The sequence below is a fragment of the Loxodonta africana genome, chromosome 22 (genome assembly GCF_030014295.1).
Source record: "Loxodonta africana isolate mLoxAfr1 chromosome 22, mLoxAfr1.hap2, whole genome shotgun sequence".
In the NCBI taxonomy this organism is placed as follows: Eukaryota; Metazoa; Chordata; class Mammalia; order Proboscidea; family Elephantidae; genus Loxodonta; species Loxodonta africana.
Genome location: NC_087363.1, coordinates 24,461,732 through 24,481,440, shown reverse-complemented (window position 1 = coordinate 24,481,440; position 19,709 = coordinate 24,461,732).

Here is a 19,709-nt window from a genome sequence, read left to right as displayed (position 1 = left end):
TTTCAAGGAAAACTGGGATTCACAGGATTGGCTTTTCACAATCCTTTATCCTCCACTCAGTTTTGAAGTGTTCATTCAAAATTTCAGCTATACTATATTATTGAGGCAGAGCCAACATGGCACTATAGACAAAAGCACCATGCCATCTCTCTGCAGCAAAGACCTGAAAAACTAAGTAAAACATATACAAACATCAATCCTGGAACCCTAAGCACCAAATGAAGAAATAAAGAACTCAATCAAACACCAAATGGAATAAGAAACTGACAGAAAACAACGAGGAAAGCTATGGAGTGGAGGTTCCCTACCAGCTTACGTGGCTGGCTTTGCCATCTTGGACTATAGTCACCAAAGAACAGACAGGGAGTATAGGAAGGCAAGTTCATGGAGCTCCAAGCAGGAGACAGAGCACCCAGTAACCAGGGATACACGCTTTCCCACCCCCACCCTTCTTCCTTGTACAAGGATTCTGCCACTTTCCAATGGCCCATGGTTGCTTAGTGGAGAGATACCACCTCACTGCCACCTGGATTCTCCATCTTGGACCTCAGCCACTAAGGACTTTGGACAAGGAGTACAGGAAGGCAACTCCACAGAGCTCCCAGCAGGAGACAGAGCACTCGGTGACCAGGGATACATGCTTTCCCACCCCCCACTTTACTTCCCTCTGTGTGGCCTCTGCTGTTTTCCAAAGGGCCACAGGTGGTCGGCTGGAGAGACATCAGCTTTCTGCCACCAGGGTCTGCCCTGCCCCTACCAGTGGGTCCCTTCAGAGCCATTTATTTATTTAGGTTCTTATTTTTGATTTTTGGCTTTTTGTTGTTGTTCTTGCTTCTTTCTTTCTCTGTTCTTTTCTCCTGCCCTGCTAGCCCCGTGTGCCATCCCCTCCCCTTCATGATGGGCTGTGTTTTTTTAGTTTGTTTGCTTTGTTCTTTTTTTTTCTTTCTGTTTCTCCTCTCTCTCTCCTTTCCTTTCTCCAACCCACCCAGCCCTGTGCACTACCCCCACCCCTTCTGAAGTGGCCATGTTCCACAGCTCAGTTAGAGAGTCACTGTGCATGGCCTTTCCAGGTCTGCAGGTCTGTGCTGCCATCGCCAACTGTCTCCCTCAGCGCCATTTTATTTATTGTTTGTTTTTGTTATGGTTTCTTCTCTCTCTCTCCCCCTTCCTTCCTCTCCTTTCTCCCATCCATCCAGCCCCACGTGCCACCCCCAACTTCTTGGTGGGCTGTGCATTCTAACTACCAGCCTTTTGGTTAGTAACAGAGCACTTAACCACTGCACCACAAGGACTCCTTACTGGATGTCACAAGCGCCCACGATAATGCTCCATTTCTTTTTTACAAAGCAAATGAGAAGTTTCTTTTTCATGAATGAGATCTGTGCCTCGTTGAAGCAAGGTCTTTTGCCCATTGGTTGATGCTCAGGAAGGGGTAAGGGCAGAGAAAATGTGGGGAATGAAGTAGGGAAGATTTGAGGAAAAATAATAAGGGGATGGGGTGGAGTTTGGAGTCTGTTTCTATAGGCAAGAGAGTAGGTCACTAAAGGTAAATCGATTTAAAGAAGAACACTGAATAAGAAAAGGATTACTAGTAAGTCCATGTGTATGGCCAAAATGGTGTCCTACAGTAAAATCACCACGAAGTTACAGTGCAGAAAAAAGAAAGATTTTATTCAGCATATGTTCCAAGAAGCAAAAATGGGAAATGGGCAAGCACGCTGTCAGCTATGTATGCCTGAGTCTAAGGAACATTGTAGAATTATCAGTAAATATCAACATTACAAATAGGTAAAATCATTAAAAATTTCACCTTTTTACAGATTGGCTAAAAACTGCTAAATCACCATGATTCTACATTTGAATTGTCTTTCTTGATAATCACTGGTACACATTTCAGTAACAATAGTCAGAAAGGTCTTCATTGGTCCAACAAATCTTACTATTTACTAAATGCTAATTTTAATAAGAAAATGAGTGTGTCTTTTGTGCTCTAAGATTTGCTTACGTGAAATTTTCCCTAAAAGGTGTTTTCCAAGATTGTCCTAGCTATTGCTTTTATACCTCAGGGCCCAGTTGATGTGTCCTTGTGAGTCCAGCTCCAGCGGAGTCACATTCTTTACACTTGAGGACTGGGAACAATGGCTCCGATTTTAACTCCTAAATCACTGTTGAGTGACTGAAGCTTGGGAAACAGTTATTTTATTGGCTCTTTCTTCTCCACTAGGCTGTGAGTCTCACTGTTCTTAGGTTTTGCATTCTCAGTGCCTGGTATAGCTCCTGGGCCACAACAGACAGGAAGTAAGCGCTAGCAGAAAGAAGGGAATGAGGAAGGAATGGGAAAAGAAGGAAAGAGAATGGAAGGTATTTACATATGGCACGCAGCCTATAAGGAACTCTGGTGGTGCAATGATTAAGCAGTGGGCTGAAAAACAAAAGGTTGATGATTTGAACCCATTCAGCCACTCTGTGGAAGAAAGGCCTGGCAATCTGCTCCCCTAAAGATTACAGCCAAGAAAACCCTATAGGACACTTGTATTCTGGCAAATGGGGCCACTATGAATCAATCGACTCAATACACCTAACAACACCAAGGCAGCCTCTAAGATGGTCCCCAATGACACTTGCCTTCTGATATTCGTAACCTTGTGTAATCGCCTCCCCATGAGTGTGGGCTGGACCTATGCACACATTTCTAATGAATAAATCAGTTGTGTTTGAGTTGATTCCAATCATGGTAACCCCATGTGTTGCAGCGTAGAACTGTGCAACACAAGGTTTTTAAGGCTGTGACCCTTTGGAAGTAGATTCCCAGACCTTTCTTCTGAGGCTTTTGCATCACCTATAAACTCCACGGAATATGGCAAAAGTGATGAAATGTCACTTCTGAGATTAGGTTTCAAAAAGATTATAATTTCTGTCTTGAGTGCCTTTCTTGTTCTCTGGCTTTTTTCCTTTTAGGGAAGTCAGCTGCCAAGTTGTGAGCTGTTCTATGGAGAGGTCCAGTGGCAAGGAACTGTTACCTTCCGCCAATAGCCAGCAAAGACCTGAGGCCTGCCAACAGTCGTGTGAATGAGTCTGGAACCTAGTGTCCCCCTAGTGGCGCCTCAGGATAACTGCAGCCCCAGCCCACATCTTGATTGCAATCTTGTGAGAAACCCTTAGCTAGCCACTTCCAGCTTCCTAACACACAGAAACTGGGAGATAATAAATGTATGTTGTTTTAAGCCGCTAATTTAATGGTAACACTTTTACACAGCAAAATAATTAATACAGATTTTGGTACCTGGAAGTAGTTTGCTGCTGTAACAAATACCTAAAAACCGAGGAGTGGCTTTGGAACCAAAGAGAGTGTTAAAGAAAGCCTAAGTTGCCTTGAGCAGATGTTTAGTAGAAATGTGGACACCGAGACCACTGCCTCAATTATCATACTTCAATGCCTCTCAGAAAATGCAGATACTCTGCACCTTTGCAAGAATCTTTATGCAAACGTTTGTGTTTCTCTTGAGCAACTCAAGAGAAGTTATTCCTTTTTAAAAATGTTTTTAAACACAAGCATGCTATCATTATAATTATCCAGCAGATATTTGAGCTCCTACGTGCCAGGCACCATGCCAGGCATTGGCAAGACAAAACTGAAAAAAATATGCCCTTGAGGACATAATGTAGTAAAATTTTTCTCTGCAGTTGTGTTTACTTTGTTTTACAAATGGATCCAGGTTGAGAAATCCTACCATTTTAAGGCCACATGTATCCATTTACACCAGCTAAGGTGTGATCTGATTTCAGTCAAGTGCACACACAGAAGCTCTTTTCTTAGGAACCACTGTCACCTTCTCAGAGCCATAATGTAATGGCAGCATGATCAGCTCCAAACAGTATGCTAAAGTTGTCATGTTGGGACCAAGCCAAAAAACCAAACCCCTTGCCGTCAAGCTGATTTGGACTCATAGTAACCCTATAGGACAGAGTAGAACTGCCCCATAGGGTTTCCAAGTGGCTGGTGGATTTGAACTGCCGACCTCATGGTTAGCAGCCAAGCTCTTAACCACTGAGCCACCAGGGCTCCCCCCTTCACCTTAAAAAAACTTGGGCTTTGTTAATTGGATAACCAAAAAAAAAAAAAATTTTTTTTATAACCAAGCAGGATCTAATTCATATGCCTTTGTAAATTCTTTCATATAAATAATTTTAAGAATTAGTGACAAAAAATTCATTGTCACACCATCTGTCCAGATTTTTGCTCTAGAATATACTGTAGCCCCTTTCCCAGTAAAAATGATGCTTTCTGGGGAAAGACAGGGGATCCCGAGGCCAAGATGAAGGCCTTTCCCATTTTAATTGGGAAAGGAGCTATACAGTGTTAGCTACAGTATTTTCTAGAGCAAAAATCTGGACAGATGGTATGACAATGAATTTTTTCTCACTAATTCTTAAAATTATTTATAGGAAAGGAATAACAAAGGTGTAAGAATTAGATCATACTTGATTATCCAATTAACAAATTGACATTATTGAAAGAGGTGCAATTAGGTGTAATGGAAAATCTGTAAGTGATGTTTTGTAATATCACTTGCTGCTCTGTCCATGCTTTTCCTGCCTTCTCTGGGGCCTAAGTGCCAAAATTTGGCCTGTGTTCTTTGAGAAAGAAGGCCCAAATTAAGTGGTTTTGAAACTGGCTGATCCACAGAACTTCAGGCAGTTCATTTCTAACTTAGACTTGGCTTATAATGACCCAGTAATTGGGAGCTCTTTGCAACAATTTGTTGATAGAGAGCTGCTAAGATATTTTTGTAGGATTTTCCCTACTTTCATAGTGACTGGTGTTTTGAAAGATTTGGGACTAACTTATCCAAGAGGACATTCAGAAATCTGTCCAGAGATGGAGGAGAGGTGACTTCTCCTGGGCCATAGAAAGGGAGAAGAGAGAGTGTAGTGGAGGAGACCATTGAACAGCGAGGCTTCCTTTGGAATTTATTCCATGTGTTCCAAATCCAGTGGAAATTGTGGGATGCCTGCCACACCTAAAACACCAGGCACCAGGAGACTGATAAAAGAAGTACTCAATGAAACACACTCACAAACTAAAATACCTGTAGGGATGAGACAGGTAAGACAAATGAGTAAGTGGATGAAACCAAGAAGCACATGGCACCCAGGTCTTATATTTACCTATGTTTGAAATGTCTAACTTTTCTTTTTCCTTTAAGTAAACAGCACACCATAATGATTCCGGGCAATTGATTCTACTTTGGTATCAAGAACACAATAGAGGGCTGTGTGCACCTTGGAAAGTACAGGTCCCATCTAAGGTGGGTAGGAGAGGCAGCCTCTATTAGTCTCTGACTAAAGTTAAGGAGCCCTGGTGGCTTGATGGTCAGCCCCTGGACTGCTAACTCTAAGGTTGGCAGTTCAAACCCACCCAGTGGCTCCTTGAGAGAAAAGATCTGGTGATCTGCTCCTATAAAGATTACAGCCTGGGAAACCCTATGGGGAAGTTGTGCTCTGTCATATAGGGTTGCTATGAGTTGGAATCAACTCAACAGCATACAACAATGACATAGTCAAGTCACTGAGGTGGTTCAGGTAACAACATTATTACTATTATTAAAAGGGCAAGTGGTTGTCTCAATCATGTTGAAAGCTGATTACTGAAAGAGAATTTTTATTACTTTCTTTGTATATTTCATATCAAGGGAGAAAAGCCATCATACATATAATAAAGGAAATGAATTCCATTAGACAGCTGGGTTCAAAACTCATCTTGATCACTCATCAGCCACTAGTCTTGGCAAGTTACTTACATCTGAGAGTCTGTTTCCTTCTTTTCCAGCCAGATCAATAATACCTGCCTCCCAGGCCTCACAGAACTACTGAGAGGTGACATGGGATAGTGGTTTGAGAAAGATCTCAAGTAATATTCCAGTGAAAGGCATAATTGTTTCAATGCAGGAAGATGAGCTTCTGGGGGCGGGTTTTGATTTGTGTTTCAGCTTGGGGGTAAGTGTAAGGAAAATCATTTCCTTCCTGCTCATTTTTTTAACCCTAGGGCACTTTGGCAGTATTCAAAATGTTGATTGATTTTGCTAAGAAACCAGCTAGGAATACTGAATCTCACTCATCTCTCTCTTTCCTTTGTCTTCCTCCAGTACCTTTACTTGGGTTTGATTTTCCTCCCATATAATTTTATTTCATTGTTGGCAGGGACTATTGGTTTCATCTATTGTGCTCCACATGCCTAGAGCACTAAAAGTAACTAACACTCTTCTTCATTGGATGTCAAAGCGGGAATTGCTTTGCTTTCAGAGAGCCATAGAAAGCTCTCTGCATTGGAAGGGTGCCTGCAAAAGCCCCCAGGGCAGGGTGCAAATGTTTCACAAACCCCTCAACAAATTCCACTAGGCTTAGGAGCAAGTTCAGAATCCTCAAAGTGACCTTGGATGCCTTCCTGGATTAGGCTCCTGCCTGTGTCTCCAGGCCAATATCAAGCCTCTTCACATGATCATGTTGTTTAATCATTTCCCCTTTGTCTGCCTGGGTATGTTTCATCTTAACCACGATCATTCTGTCCTGACTGAAAAATGTTCCTCAAATGTGGCCCTGTTCATTAAGATATTCCCCATAAGCCTACTCACCCTGAAGATGAGGCCTATTAGCTCAGCAAGGTGAAGAAAACAATTATTATTAACCAAAGCTCCTCAAGAAAACACGCATAAATCCTTGCAGAAGAAAGACTACTCAATTGTGGGTGGTCAGAGCCCCTAGAAGAGGCTTGATAGGAAGGGGGCAATGTAAATGGAAAAGTCACAGTCTAGAGGCACTCAAGAGAGATGAGGAATGATGGGGCCAACACACATTCTCAGAAACAAAAGGTCAGGATGTAAACCATTTAGGAAGAGTGTGTCAAGATGTAAATAATTGTTCTTGGGAAGAATGTGTTCATAACTAATCTAATTGACCAGGATGTGAACTATTCGGGAAGAAGATGTAAACAATTTGCTCCAGAAAACTGTGTTCATGACTACAGTTGTATAATTGAACCTCACCTAAGTGGCAATTCATTCTTTCCTAGCCAAGTGGCCCGCCTTTACATTTCGAAGGGTTTCAAGATGAAGTGGATCTCATCTTTAATCCTTTGGTCACCCATTTCAATTCTCTATCAAACCATTACTCTGATGGTGGTATGCAACATGTTATGTCCATTTAATGTGATGTTTCTTGGCCCACCGCTGCACCCTGTGGACTGTAACGTGTGATCCTTGGTCTGATGAAATTTAACTCAGTGGCTCAAATTGGTACACTATTTTTGTTTCAATCCCTAATGATGTTTTTGGCATTTGCATTTGTCACAGGATATGCAAAGCCCAGTCCAGATTAAGTATCTGTTCCCTTGAGGACCCATTTGTAGCAATTCAGTGTTATTGACATCACTGGTCCAATGTAATCAACTTGCCAGCTATGTGCAGGGCCTTCCCCCTAGGGAATCTGCCCCATAGCCATCTACGACCTCTGTCTTTCTTGCTGGCACAAAGAGCAATCCTTATTGGCATTTTGTGCCTCAGAGGGTGCAAGAGGGATGTGTCTAAATTCCGCCCATCTCTGCATTGCTGCAGCACCCCCATGTCCACTCATTTCATGGACCCAATTGGCCAAGAAAAGTGAGCATAGCATACCAATAGGTCCACCTGCTGATCTAAATCACCTTCCAATCCAGGAAGGGGCTTCTTTGGATGGGCGTTGACATGTCCTACAAAATACGCCCTTTAAATTCCCAGAGTGCTTTCCATAGGTCCGTGCCCCACGTGGGTGTCATTAATAGTCCAATTTTTCATTGCCCATTTGCCTGACCATATAGTCAGGCCACTGGCTACTACCAATGAATCAGTAAAAATCCAAACATATGGACTCTCACCATTGTGCAATTTTGCCATCACAGCTAGGAAGACAGCATGCAATTCACCCCTGAGCATTGAGCTGGTCTGTTCTTACCTTCTTCAATCAGAGTTTTTTCATCTCCTGGTCTGAACGCAGCAGCTATCCACATAACACGTCCACGTAACCTGGAACTGCCATCGGTGAACCAAGCAGCCTTCTGCTGGTCAGCAGAAAGTTGTTTTCAGGACACTGTCCATGTAGCAATGAGCCCAGGCAACTTCTCAGGTGGTTCCAGGGTAGGACCTATGGGAAAAGAGGCTACCTGCTTGTGGATACAGTGGGTGTCTCCCTGCATTCCCCCAGTAGATTGTTCTTGTATGAGCCATTTTCATTTTATTACGAAATTCTTTTGGGCACTATCTTCCTCATTAGAGTGTTTCTTTGACATTGCCCAAGTCATTATGGATATTTCAGATCTTATGATGATGTTATGTGCTTCTGTTATCAAGGCAGTCTCAATGAATGCCCAAGACCAGGCAAGTAATTGTCCTTCAAATGGCATGTATCATGCTACCCAAACAGTTTCTGTAAATTTTCTAGTCCAGAATGCCAGTGGTCACTGTGCAGCAGCATTCTCAGGTTTTGCCATAAGCTTGTCTGCATAAGCACATGTGGCAGACAACTCCAAAATCATCTCTGAATGTGGATCATAACAGCCTAAATGCAAGGAGCGTGAGACTACTTCCTGTAATTTAGACAGCCTGCTGTTGCTCTGGTACCCATTCGAAACCAGTTTTCTTCCAAGTGGTTTTATGGATAGGGGCGAGTGATATTCCCAGGTATGGAATATGAGTTCTCCAAAATTCAAATAAATCAACCAATTGTTGGGCCTCCTGCTTAGTCTTGGGGGCAGGTATCCACAACTTGTTCTTGGTTGACTGTAAAATGTCCTGGGTTGCTTAAGCCCAAGTTATTCCCAAGAATTTCACCATTTGGGCAGGGCCCTGGATTTTTGCTACATTTATTAACCAGCCTCTGTTGGTCATGTGGGCCACCACTGTGTTCAAATCAGGCCTAGCTTGTTCTTCGGTGTTTGATATTAACATAATATCGTCAATGTAATGTATCATTACACTTGAGATCTGCACTAAGTCCAAGTCTCTTCTAACTAAACTATGACAGTAAACCGGTGAATTCAAATAACCATGTGATGACGCAGATAATGTCTACCTCAAAGGGTGGTGGTTGTTGAGAAAACAGCAGGGGGTTGTGGCACTTTATCATCAGGTGAGTGCCCTGTCTCTCCAGCCCATGGCACAGAACAGCTGCTGCACAGGGTCTGACTTCCATTCCAAGTGCTCCTCACACCCGGAAAGGATTCCTGCCCTAGCCTTTTCCCTGCTATCTCCACCAGCAGAGCCAAAGACACTATTAAAACTAATGCCCAATCATGTCACTCCTGTGCTCAGACCCCTCCTAAAGCTCCCCATTTCATCAAGAGCAAAGGCCAAGTAATGGCCTATACAATCCTACATGACATGGCTCACCTGACCGCAACTCCTCAGTCTGCCCCTTGTTTATGCCACTCCAACCATCGACCAACTTGTTTCATGAACTCCTGCATCAGGGCCTTTGCACTGGCTGCTCCTCTCCCACTAGAATACTCTTCCTCCCAATACCTGCATGACTTCATTTCCTCTCCTCTCCACCTGCAAGTCCATGATCAACTTTCTAACCACCCTATTTTAAATTATACCTCCCTTCCCAGCACTTTCACTCCCTCCTTCCATCTTTTTTCTCCATAGCACTTGTTACCATCTGACACACTATGGCTTTTGTCTATTTCCCCTCACTGGAATACACACTCCAGGGGACAGCGGCGTTTGGTCAGCATTGTTCACTGGTATATCTTCAGAACCTAAAACTGGTATATCTTCAGAACTTAAAATTGGTATATTTTCAGAACCATATGCCGGGCATGTGGTAGACACCCAATGAATATTTGCTGAATGAAGCAACCAGGGTACTCCTGAATTTGGGTCTGAGGCACTGGGAAATCATGGATTCTTGTTGAACAGGGCATTTAACAGGACTGGAGTACCACTGAATACACTTTAGTTAATCTCTCACATCCTCCAGGTCTATAGGGAGTAGAGGTAGACATAGAAGATAACAGCTTTGGAACTCCAGCCCCTCCAGTCACTAGCAAGGTGACATCTACTGAGCCAAACACAACTTTTCTGAGACTTGATTTTCCCTCTTAGCAAACAGTTTACAGCCCCTGCTTTGGCCATCACTCACGCTGGTTACAGGGACCAAAGGTGAGAATGGATGTCTGTCTCACAACAGATTATCAAACTCCTGTCATTCACCCCACTGAGCTACCCTAGTGTCACCAACCACAGAGGCTAAACCAGGTTTTTCAAAGGCAGTTTGAGAACTGCACGAACAAAGGACTCGTTACTCAAGAAGTCAGAGGAACAGACATTTCTGAGCACCTCCCACGTGCCAAGGACCAAACTAGCTGCTAGCCCAGGCCTCACAAGGAGGAAGGGAAATGGGACTTCAGCAATCCTCAGAAATGGCAAACAGCTGGTTTCTACAAAGGCAGGAGAGTCATGTTTTCATTCAACTGCTCCGGACAACTGTGAGCCTGCCCAGATCATCCAGGTGAGGAGTTTACTGTAAGGACCCAGAAGCAGTTCTGCCTGTTTCCTCCCCACCAAGGAGAGGCCCGTGGGCACTGGTTAGTCAATAGTAGGCTGCAGCTGAGTGTCAAGGCCAACGGAGCTTTGAGAGCTCCTGAGAGCCACTTGGGGTCCCTTTTCTCAGAAAGGGTTTGTAATTGGCCGCCACACAACAGTTAGTTGGCTGAGGCTTTTAAATGCAAGGCGCAAACATTGATGGCCAGAGGATTTTCAAACCAACCATGCCCAACCAAATGTCCTCTTCTATAAAGGGAGCTCTATTGGCACCAATGGGAATGTCAATGCACTCAGTTTGGGGAATGGTTTTAGAAAAATCATTAAAAAAAAATATGACTGAAGGCTGTGTGACAGGACCACTAAGTGGGAAAAGAGGCTAACATTATGCCAAATCAACCACAAAGTGCCAAGTCTGAAGACCTCTGTATGATGGAAGATGTTTTATTTTTTTAATATGTAAACATTTTTATTCAATTCAGAAAAAAATGTATATATATATTTTTTCGCGGTTACAGTTTGGGATCAGGATCAGGAAGCATGTAGGCAAAGGGTCCCTTCTTCAGTGCAGTACAACTCTCTCTGTTCCTCTCGGCCCTCTAAGGACAGGCTTCACTCAGCCACCTGAGAACAGGCTCCCTCTCTTGGCCTACAGCCTGGCCTCTCTCCTGCTCAGTCAAGTGTTACAAAGCTCTTTAGCTCCTCTGATAATGGAAGATGTTTTATTTTAAACATATGAGAAATGGAGATGGACGAAGGTAGCTTAGTTGCACTTCATCAGGAGGCAAGGAACACGGGCTTCCAGGTGATGGTGGCCTTAGGCTAGTGAGTGGAAGAATAAAAGGGAGCCCACTGCGTTTCTGGGTCTTTCTCATGTAGGACTTGGGCCAGATGGCAAGAAAGAAAAACCGTCTTCGCCCCAGTCCCTAGTGTCAAATTTCAGTGTAGTAAAGCCTGTTGAACACTAAGCATGCCGGGCATGTGGTAGACAAGCAATACGTGCTGAACAAAGCAATCACAGCTACTCCTAAATTTGGGATCTGAGGCACTGGGAAATCATGGAACTTATCAAACAGGGCATTTAATACGACTGGGTTCCATGGAGCTCAGTTTAGTTAAGCCCCTCACACTCCTTCAGTCTCCAGGAGTAGGGGTAGACACAGAAGAGACCAGCTGTGGAACCCCAGTCTGAGATCTGAGCCCGTACCTCGGACAGACTTCTTTGTGGAGGATGCTGCTCATTCCTAAGTAGGTGTGTTCAGTGGCTAGAGGGTGAAAGGGTACCAATGTCACCAATGCCCTACAAAGAGCACAGATTCAATGGCATTAATGTCACTTTCCACTACTTGTCTGTCAGTTTGTCGTACTGTGGTGGCTTGCATGTTCCTGTGATACTGGAAGCTTTCCCACTGGTATTTCAAATACCAGCAGGGTCAACCTTGGTGGACAGGTTTCAGAGGTGCTTTCAGGCTAAGACAGACAAGAAAGAAAGACCTGGCAGTCTACTTCTGAAAAAAGCTGGCCAGTAAACCTTATGAACAGCAGCAGAATATTGTCTGCTATAGTGCTGGAAGATGAACCCCTCAGATTGGAAGGCACTCAAAAGGTAACTGGTGAGGAGCTATCTCCTCAAAGTAGAGTAGACCTTAATAATGTGGATTGACTCAAGCTTTCAGGATCTACATTTGCTGATGTGGCATGACTGAAAATGAGAAGAAACAGCTGCAAACATCCACTAATAACTGGGACGTGGAATGCACGAAGTATAAATCTAGGAAAACTGGAAGTCGTCAAAAATGAAATGGAACACATAAAGATCGACATTCTAAGCATTAGTGAGGTGAGATGGACTTGTATTAGCCATTTTGAATGAGACAATTATATGATCTACTATGCTAAGAATGACAACTTGAAGAGGAATAGCATCTAGTTCATCGCCAAAAAGAACATTTCAAGATTTATCCTGAAAAACAATGCTGTCAGTGATGGGATAATATACATACGCCTACAAAGAAAACCAGTTAATATGACTATTATTCAAATTTATGCACCAACCATTAAGGCCAAAGATAAAGGAAATTGAAGATTGTTACCAACTTCTGCAGTCTGAAATAGATCAAACATGCAATCACAATGCATTCATAATTACTGGAGACTGGAATGCAAAAGTCAGAAACAAAGAAGGATTAGTAGTTGGAAAACATGGCCTTGGTGATAGCAACAATGCCAGAGATCGCATGATAGACTTTTGCAAGGCCATTGACTTCTTCATTGCAAATACCTTTTTTCAACAACATAAATGGCGACTATACACAGGGACCTTACCAGATGCAATGCACAGGAATCAAATTGATTACATCCGTGGAATGAGATGATGGAAAGGCTCAATATCATCAGTCAGAACAAGGTCACGAGCTGACTGTGGAACAGACCATCAACTGCTCATATCCAAGTTCACGCTGAAGCTTAAGAAAATTAGAACAAGTCCATGAAAGCCAAAATATGACCTTGAGTATATCCCACCTGAATTTAGAGACCACCTGAAGAACAGATTTGATGTGTTGAACACTAATAACTGAAGACCAGACAAGTTATGGAATGACATCAACAACATCACAGATGAAGAAAGCAAGAGGTTATTTAAAAGAGAGAAAAGACCAAAATGGATGTCAGAAGAGCCTCTGAAAGTTGCTCTTGAACATAGAGTAGCTAAAGTGAAAGGAAGAAATGATGAAGTAAAAGAGCTGAACAGAAGATTTCAAAGGGGGGCTTGAGAAGACGAAGTAAAGTGTTAACAATGACATATACAAAGATCTGAAGATAGAAAACGAAAAAGGAAGAACACAGTCAGCATTTCTCAAGCTGAAAGAACTGAAGAAAAACTTCAAGCCTTGAGTTGCAATTTTGAAGGTTTCTATAGGGAAAATATTAAAAGACACAGGAAATATCCAAAGAAAAGGAAAGGAATATAGAGAGTAACTGTACCAAAAAGAATTGGTCGATGTTCAACCCTTTAAGAAGATGGCTTATGATCAAGGCCTGATGGTATGGAATGAAGAAGTCTAAGCTGCACTGAAAGCGTTGGTGAAAAATGAGCCTCCAGGAATTGATAGAATATCAACTGAGATGTTTCAACAAATGGATGCAGTGCTGGAAGTGCTCACTTCTCTATGCCAAGAAATGTGGAAGACAGCTGCCTGGCCAACCAACTGTAAGAGATCCATATTTGTGCCCATTCCTATAAAAGGTGATCTAGCAAAATGCAGAAATTATTGAAGAATATCAATATCACGTGCAAGCAAAATTTTGCTGAAGATCATTCAAAAGTGGTTGCAGCAGTACATCGACAGAGAACTGCCAGAAATTCAACCTGTATTCAGAATAGGACATGGAACAAAGTATATAATTGTTGACGTCAGATGGATCATGGCTGAAACAGAGAATACCTGAAAGATGTTTACCTGTGTTTTGACTACGCAAAGGTATTTGACTGTACGGATTATAACAAATTATGGCTAACAGTGAGAAGAATCGAATTTCCAGAACACTTAATCGTGCTCATGAGGAACCTGTACATAGACCAAGAGGCATTCATTCGAACAGAACAAAGGGATACTACATGGTTTAAAGTCAAGAAAGGTGTGCATCAGGGTTGCATCCTTTCATCACGCTTATTCAATCCGTATGCTGAGCAAATAATCAGGGAAACTGGACTATATGAAGAACGTGGCATCAAGATTAGAGACAGACTCATTAACAACCTGTGATATGCAGATGACACAACCTTGCTTGCAGAAAGTGAAGAGGACTTGGAACACTTACTGATGAAGATCAAAGGCCATAGCCTTCAGTTTATATTACATCTCAAGGTCAAGAAAACAAAAATTGTCACAACTGGACCAACAAGCAACATCTTAACAAACAGAAAAGACTGAAGTTGTCAAGGACTGCATTTTACTTGGATCCACAATCAACACCCATGGAAGCAACAGTCAAGAAACCAAATGACGTATAGCACTGAGCAAATCTGCTGAAAAAGATCTCTTTGAAGTGTTTGAAAGCAAGGATGTCACTTTGAGGACTAAGGTACACGTGACCCAAGTCATGGATTTTTCAATCACCTCATATGCATGTGAAAGCTGTAAAATGAATAAGGAAGACCAAAGAAGAATTGACACATTTGAATTATGGTGCTGACAAAGAATACTGAATATAACCTAGACTGCCAGAAGAATGTACAAATCTGTCTTGGAAGAAGTACAGCCAGAATGCGCCTTAGAGGCAAGGATGGTGAGACTCCATCTCACATACCTCGGACATGTTATCAGGACAGACCAGTCCCTGGAGAAGGACATCAAGCTCAGTAAAGCAGAGGGTCAGCAAAAAAGAGGAAGACCCTCAATGAGATGGACTGACACAGTGGTTGTTGCAAGAATGGGCTCAAGCATAACAATTCTGAGGATGGCAAAGGACCAGGCGGTGTTTTGTTCTCTTGTACATAGGGTCACTATGAGTCGGAACTGACTTGATGGCACCTAACAGCAACGTCACTTTGAGGGGAGAAAATCACCCAGGACAGCGCCGTTGAGCTGCTGGGTCTGTACTCAGGAGGCTGGGGGTGGAGGAAGAATTGCTGGTTAAAGCAGTCCTACTGGTTAACACACAACCTATAGTCCAGTGCTCCTTGGCTATGTGGGTGAAGTGGCCAAGTCCAGTGCCTGGCCAAGTGACACACCTCCATAATAAACACTAAATGCCCATTTCCCGCCCCTCCCCCTTTTCTAAGTCAACCAGCATAGTCAACATCCATAACTTTTCATCTCTATCATTCTGTCCCCAATGTGTCCGTCAGTTTGTCGTATTGTAGGGGCTTCTGTGTTGCTGTGATGCTGGAAGCTATGCCACTGGTATTCAGGTACCAGCAGGGTCACCCATGGAGGACAGCTTTCAGCTGAGCTTCCAGACTAAGACAGACTAGGAAGAAGGACCCGGCAGTCTACTTCTGAAAAGCATTAGCCAGTGAAAACCTTATGAATAGCAGCAGAACACTGATATAGTGCTGGAAGATGAGCCCCCCAGGTTGGAAGGCACTCGTCTGGGGAAGAGCTGCCTCCTCAAAACAGAGTCGACCTTAATGACATGGATAGAGCAAAGCTTTCGTGACCTTCATTTGCTGATGTGGCATGACTCAAAATGAGAAGAAACAGCTGCAAACATCCATTAATAATCGGAACCTGGAGTGTACGAAGTATGAATTTAGGAAAATTAGAAATCGTCAAAAATGAAATGTAACACATGAACATTGATATCCTAAGCATTAGTGAGCTGAAATGGACTGGTATTGGCCATTTTGAATCGGACAATCATATAGTCTACTATGCTGGGAATGACAACTCAAAGAGGAATGGTATTGCATTCATCATCAAAAAGAATGTTTCAAGATCTATCCTGAAGTACAATGCTGTCAGTGATAGGATAATATCCATATGCCTACAAGGAAGACCAGTTAATACGACTATTATTCAAATATACACACCAACCACTAGGGCCAAAGATGAAGAAACAGAAGATTTTTATCAGCTGCTGCAGTCTGAAAATTGATCGAACATGCAATCAAGATGCATTGGTAATTACTGGCGATTAGAATGCGAAAGTTGGAAACAAAGAAGAAGGACCAGTAGTTGGAAACTATGGCCTTGGTGATGGAAACAACGCAGGAGATAGAATGATAGAATTTTGCAAACCAACGACTTCTTCATTGTGAATACCTTCTTTCACCAACATAAACGGCAACTACACACATGGACCTCACCAGATGGAACACACAGAGATCAAATTGACTACATCTGTGGAAAGAGATGATGGAAAAGCTCAATATCATCAGTCAGAACAAGGCCAGGGGCCAACTGTGGAACAGACCATCAATTGCTCATACGCAAGTTCAAGCTGAAACTGAAGAAAATCAGAGCAAGTCCACGAGAGCCAAAATATGACCTCGAGTATATCCCACCTGAATTTACAGACCATCTGAAGAATAGATTTGACCCATCAAACACCAGTGACTGAAGACCAGATGAGTTGTGGAATGACATCATACATGAAGAAAGCAAGAGGTCACTGAAAAGATAGGAAAGAAAGAAAAGATCAAGCTGGATGTCAGAGGAGACTCTGAAACTTGTTCTTGAGCATCAAGCAGCTAAAGCAAAAGGAAGAATTGATGAAGTAAAAGAACTGAATAGAAAATTTCAAAGGGCGTCTCAAGAACACAAAGTAAAGTATTATAGTGACAAGTGCAAAGAGCTGGAGACGGAAAACCAAAAGGGAAGAACGCGCTCGGCGTTTCTCAAGCTGAAAGAACTGAAGAAAAAATTCAAGCCTCCAGTTGCAATACTGAAGGATTCTATGGGGAAAATATTAAACGACGCAGGAAGCATCTAAAGAAGATGGAAGGAATACACAGAGTCATTATACTAAAAAGAATTAGTTGATCTTCAACCATTTCAAGAGGTGGCATATGATCGGGAACCGATGGTACTGAAGGAAGAAGTCCAAGCTGCTCTGAAGGCATTGGTGAAAAACAAGGCTCCAGGAATTGATGGAATATCAATTAGATGTTTCAACAAACAGATGCAGCGCTGGAGGTGCTCACTCGTCTATGCCAAGAAATATGGAAGACACCTTCCTGGCCAACTGAGTGGAAGAGATCCATATTTATGCCTATTCCCAAGAAAGGTGATCCAACCAAATGTGGAAATTATAGAACGATATCATTAATATCACACGCAAGCAAAATTTTGCTGAAGATCATTCAAAAACGGCTGCAGCAGTATATCAACAGGGAACTGCCAGGAATTCAGGCTGGTTTCAGAAGAGGACATGGAACCAGGGATATCATTGCTCATGTCAGATGGATCCTGGCTGAAAGCAAAGAATACCAGAAGGATGTCTACCTGTGTTTTATTGACTATGCAAAAGGCATTCGACTGTGTGGATCATAACAAACTATGGATAACATTGTGAAGAATGGGAATTCCAGAACACTTAATTGTGCTCATGAAGAATCTTTACATAGATCAAGAGGTGGTTGTTCGGAGAGAACAAGGGGATACTGATTGGTTTAAAGTCAGGAAAGGTGTGCGTCAGGGCTGTATTCTTTCACCATACCTATTTAATTTGTATGCTCAGCAAATAATCCGAGAAGCTAGACTATATGAAGAAGAACGGGGCATTAGGATTGGAGGAAGACTCATTAACAACCTGCGTTATGCAGATGACACAACCTTGCTTGCTGAAAGTGAAGAGGACTTGAAGCACTTACTAATGAAGATCAAAGACCACAGCCTTCAGTATGGATTGCACCTCAACATAAAGAAAACAAAAATCCTTAAACTGGATCAAGGAGCAACATCATGAGAAACAGAGAAAAGACTGAAGTTGTCAAGGATTTCATTTTACTTGGATCCACAATCAACAGCCATGGAAGCAGCAGTCAAGAAATCAAAAGACCTATTGCATTGGGCAAATCTGCTGCAAAGGACCTCTTCAAAGTGTTGAAGAGCAAAGAGGTCACCTTGAAGACTAAGATGCACCTGACCCAAGCCATGGTATTTTCAATCGTGTCATATGCATGTAAAAGCTGGACAAGGAATAAGGAAGATGGAAGAAGAGTTGACGCCTTTGAATTGTGGTGTTGGCCAAGAATACTGAATATACCGTGTACTGCCAAAAGAACGAACAAATCTGTATTGGAAGAAGTGCAGCCAGAATGCTCCTTAAGGCAAGTATAACGAGACAGCATTTTACATACTTTGGACATGTTGTCAGAAGGGATCAGTCCCTGCAGAAGGACATCATGCTTGGCAGGGTACAGGGTCAGCAGAAAAGAGGAAGACCCTCAATGAGGTAGATTGACACAGTGGCTGCAACAATGGGGTCAAGCATAACAAATGATGGTGCAGGACCAGGCAGTGTTTTGTTCTGTTGTGCATAAGGTTGCTATGAGTCGGAAGCGACTCGATAGCAGCAAACAACATCATTCTGTGCTGAGAACCTCTACTTGAAGCCTTCTCAGAAAATTCTGATTCCTATTAGAAAGACAGGCTTCCCTCTGAGTTTTTGAACAAATGATCCCTCACTGAAGGCTGCTCACCTGGAGGGGAGCCTCCACCACAGTTCAGCAGACTGAGCACAGGCACATCCCGCATAGTGCTCAGATATTTCCACCTAGCCGAGGACAGAAAGAGAATGAAGAGCAAACCATGCCTCTCATTCTGCATTATTTATTTCTCATGTTAGAGAGCACATGTTAATTCCGGCCAGAACACAGTAGGCATACAGCTGTGGCTATAGTTACATCACACTAAGGAAATAGCTTTTCATATCGCATTTCAACTGCAGTAACACCATTCTGGAAAAAAGATTTCCCCTTGAGGCAAAGCTGTCTCTCCATGAGGGTTTCAGAGGCAGTTTCTCAAAGTTTTTTGTTTTTTTTTTAAAGCAACCCCTTGATGCAAGGAGTATCTCCCAGCTCCAGGAAGAGGAAGCATGGCCAAAGGCATGGGGGTTTAAAGTTGCACTTCAGAGAGGAAGATTTCTCAACATTTCATGTGACATCAAAGTGACTGTCCCTTTGGACAAGTACCAGCCACAGTTGGCACTGAAAGTTCCCATAGCTCAGGGCAGTGTCTACATTTTGACTCTGGTTTCACTATTCTTGGCGGCAAGCAATGCCTTCAAGGCACCAGCACCAAAGTGTGCTAAGTACTAGCTAAGCATACCTTTCCATGCTTTTAAGTCCACGTGGCACACTTTCTATAATGGCCCAGGCATTCAAGGGAAAAGGAACAGGTAATGCACTCGAATCCACAATGACACAAGGTAGTTGGAGAAACATGATGGAGGGGCGCTCTACCAGGCCCCACCTATCATCAGCTCCCTTCCAGACCTGCTGCTGCTCTTCACAGAAACTCAAGAACTGCACAACAGTGTCAACAGCAGTACACTGCATGGGAGTCAATACACATAATTGACATAGCAATGGTTAAGACTGTGTGTCAACTTGGCTGGGCCGTGATTCTCAGTGGTTTGGCAGTCATATGATGTTGTGATCACATCCATGATGGGATCTGCTGTGAG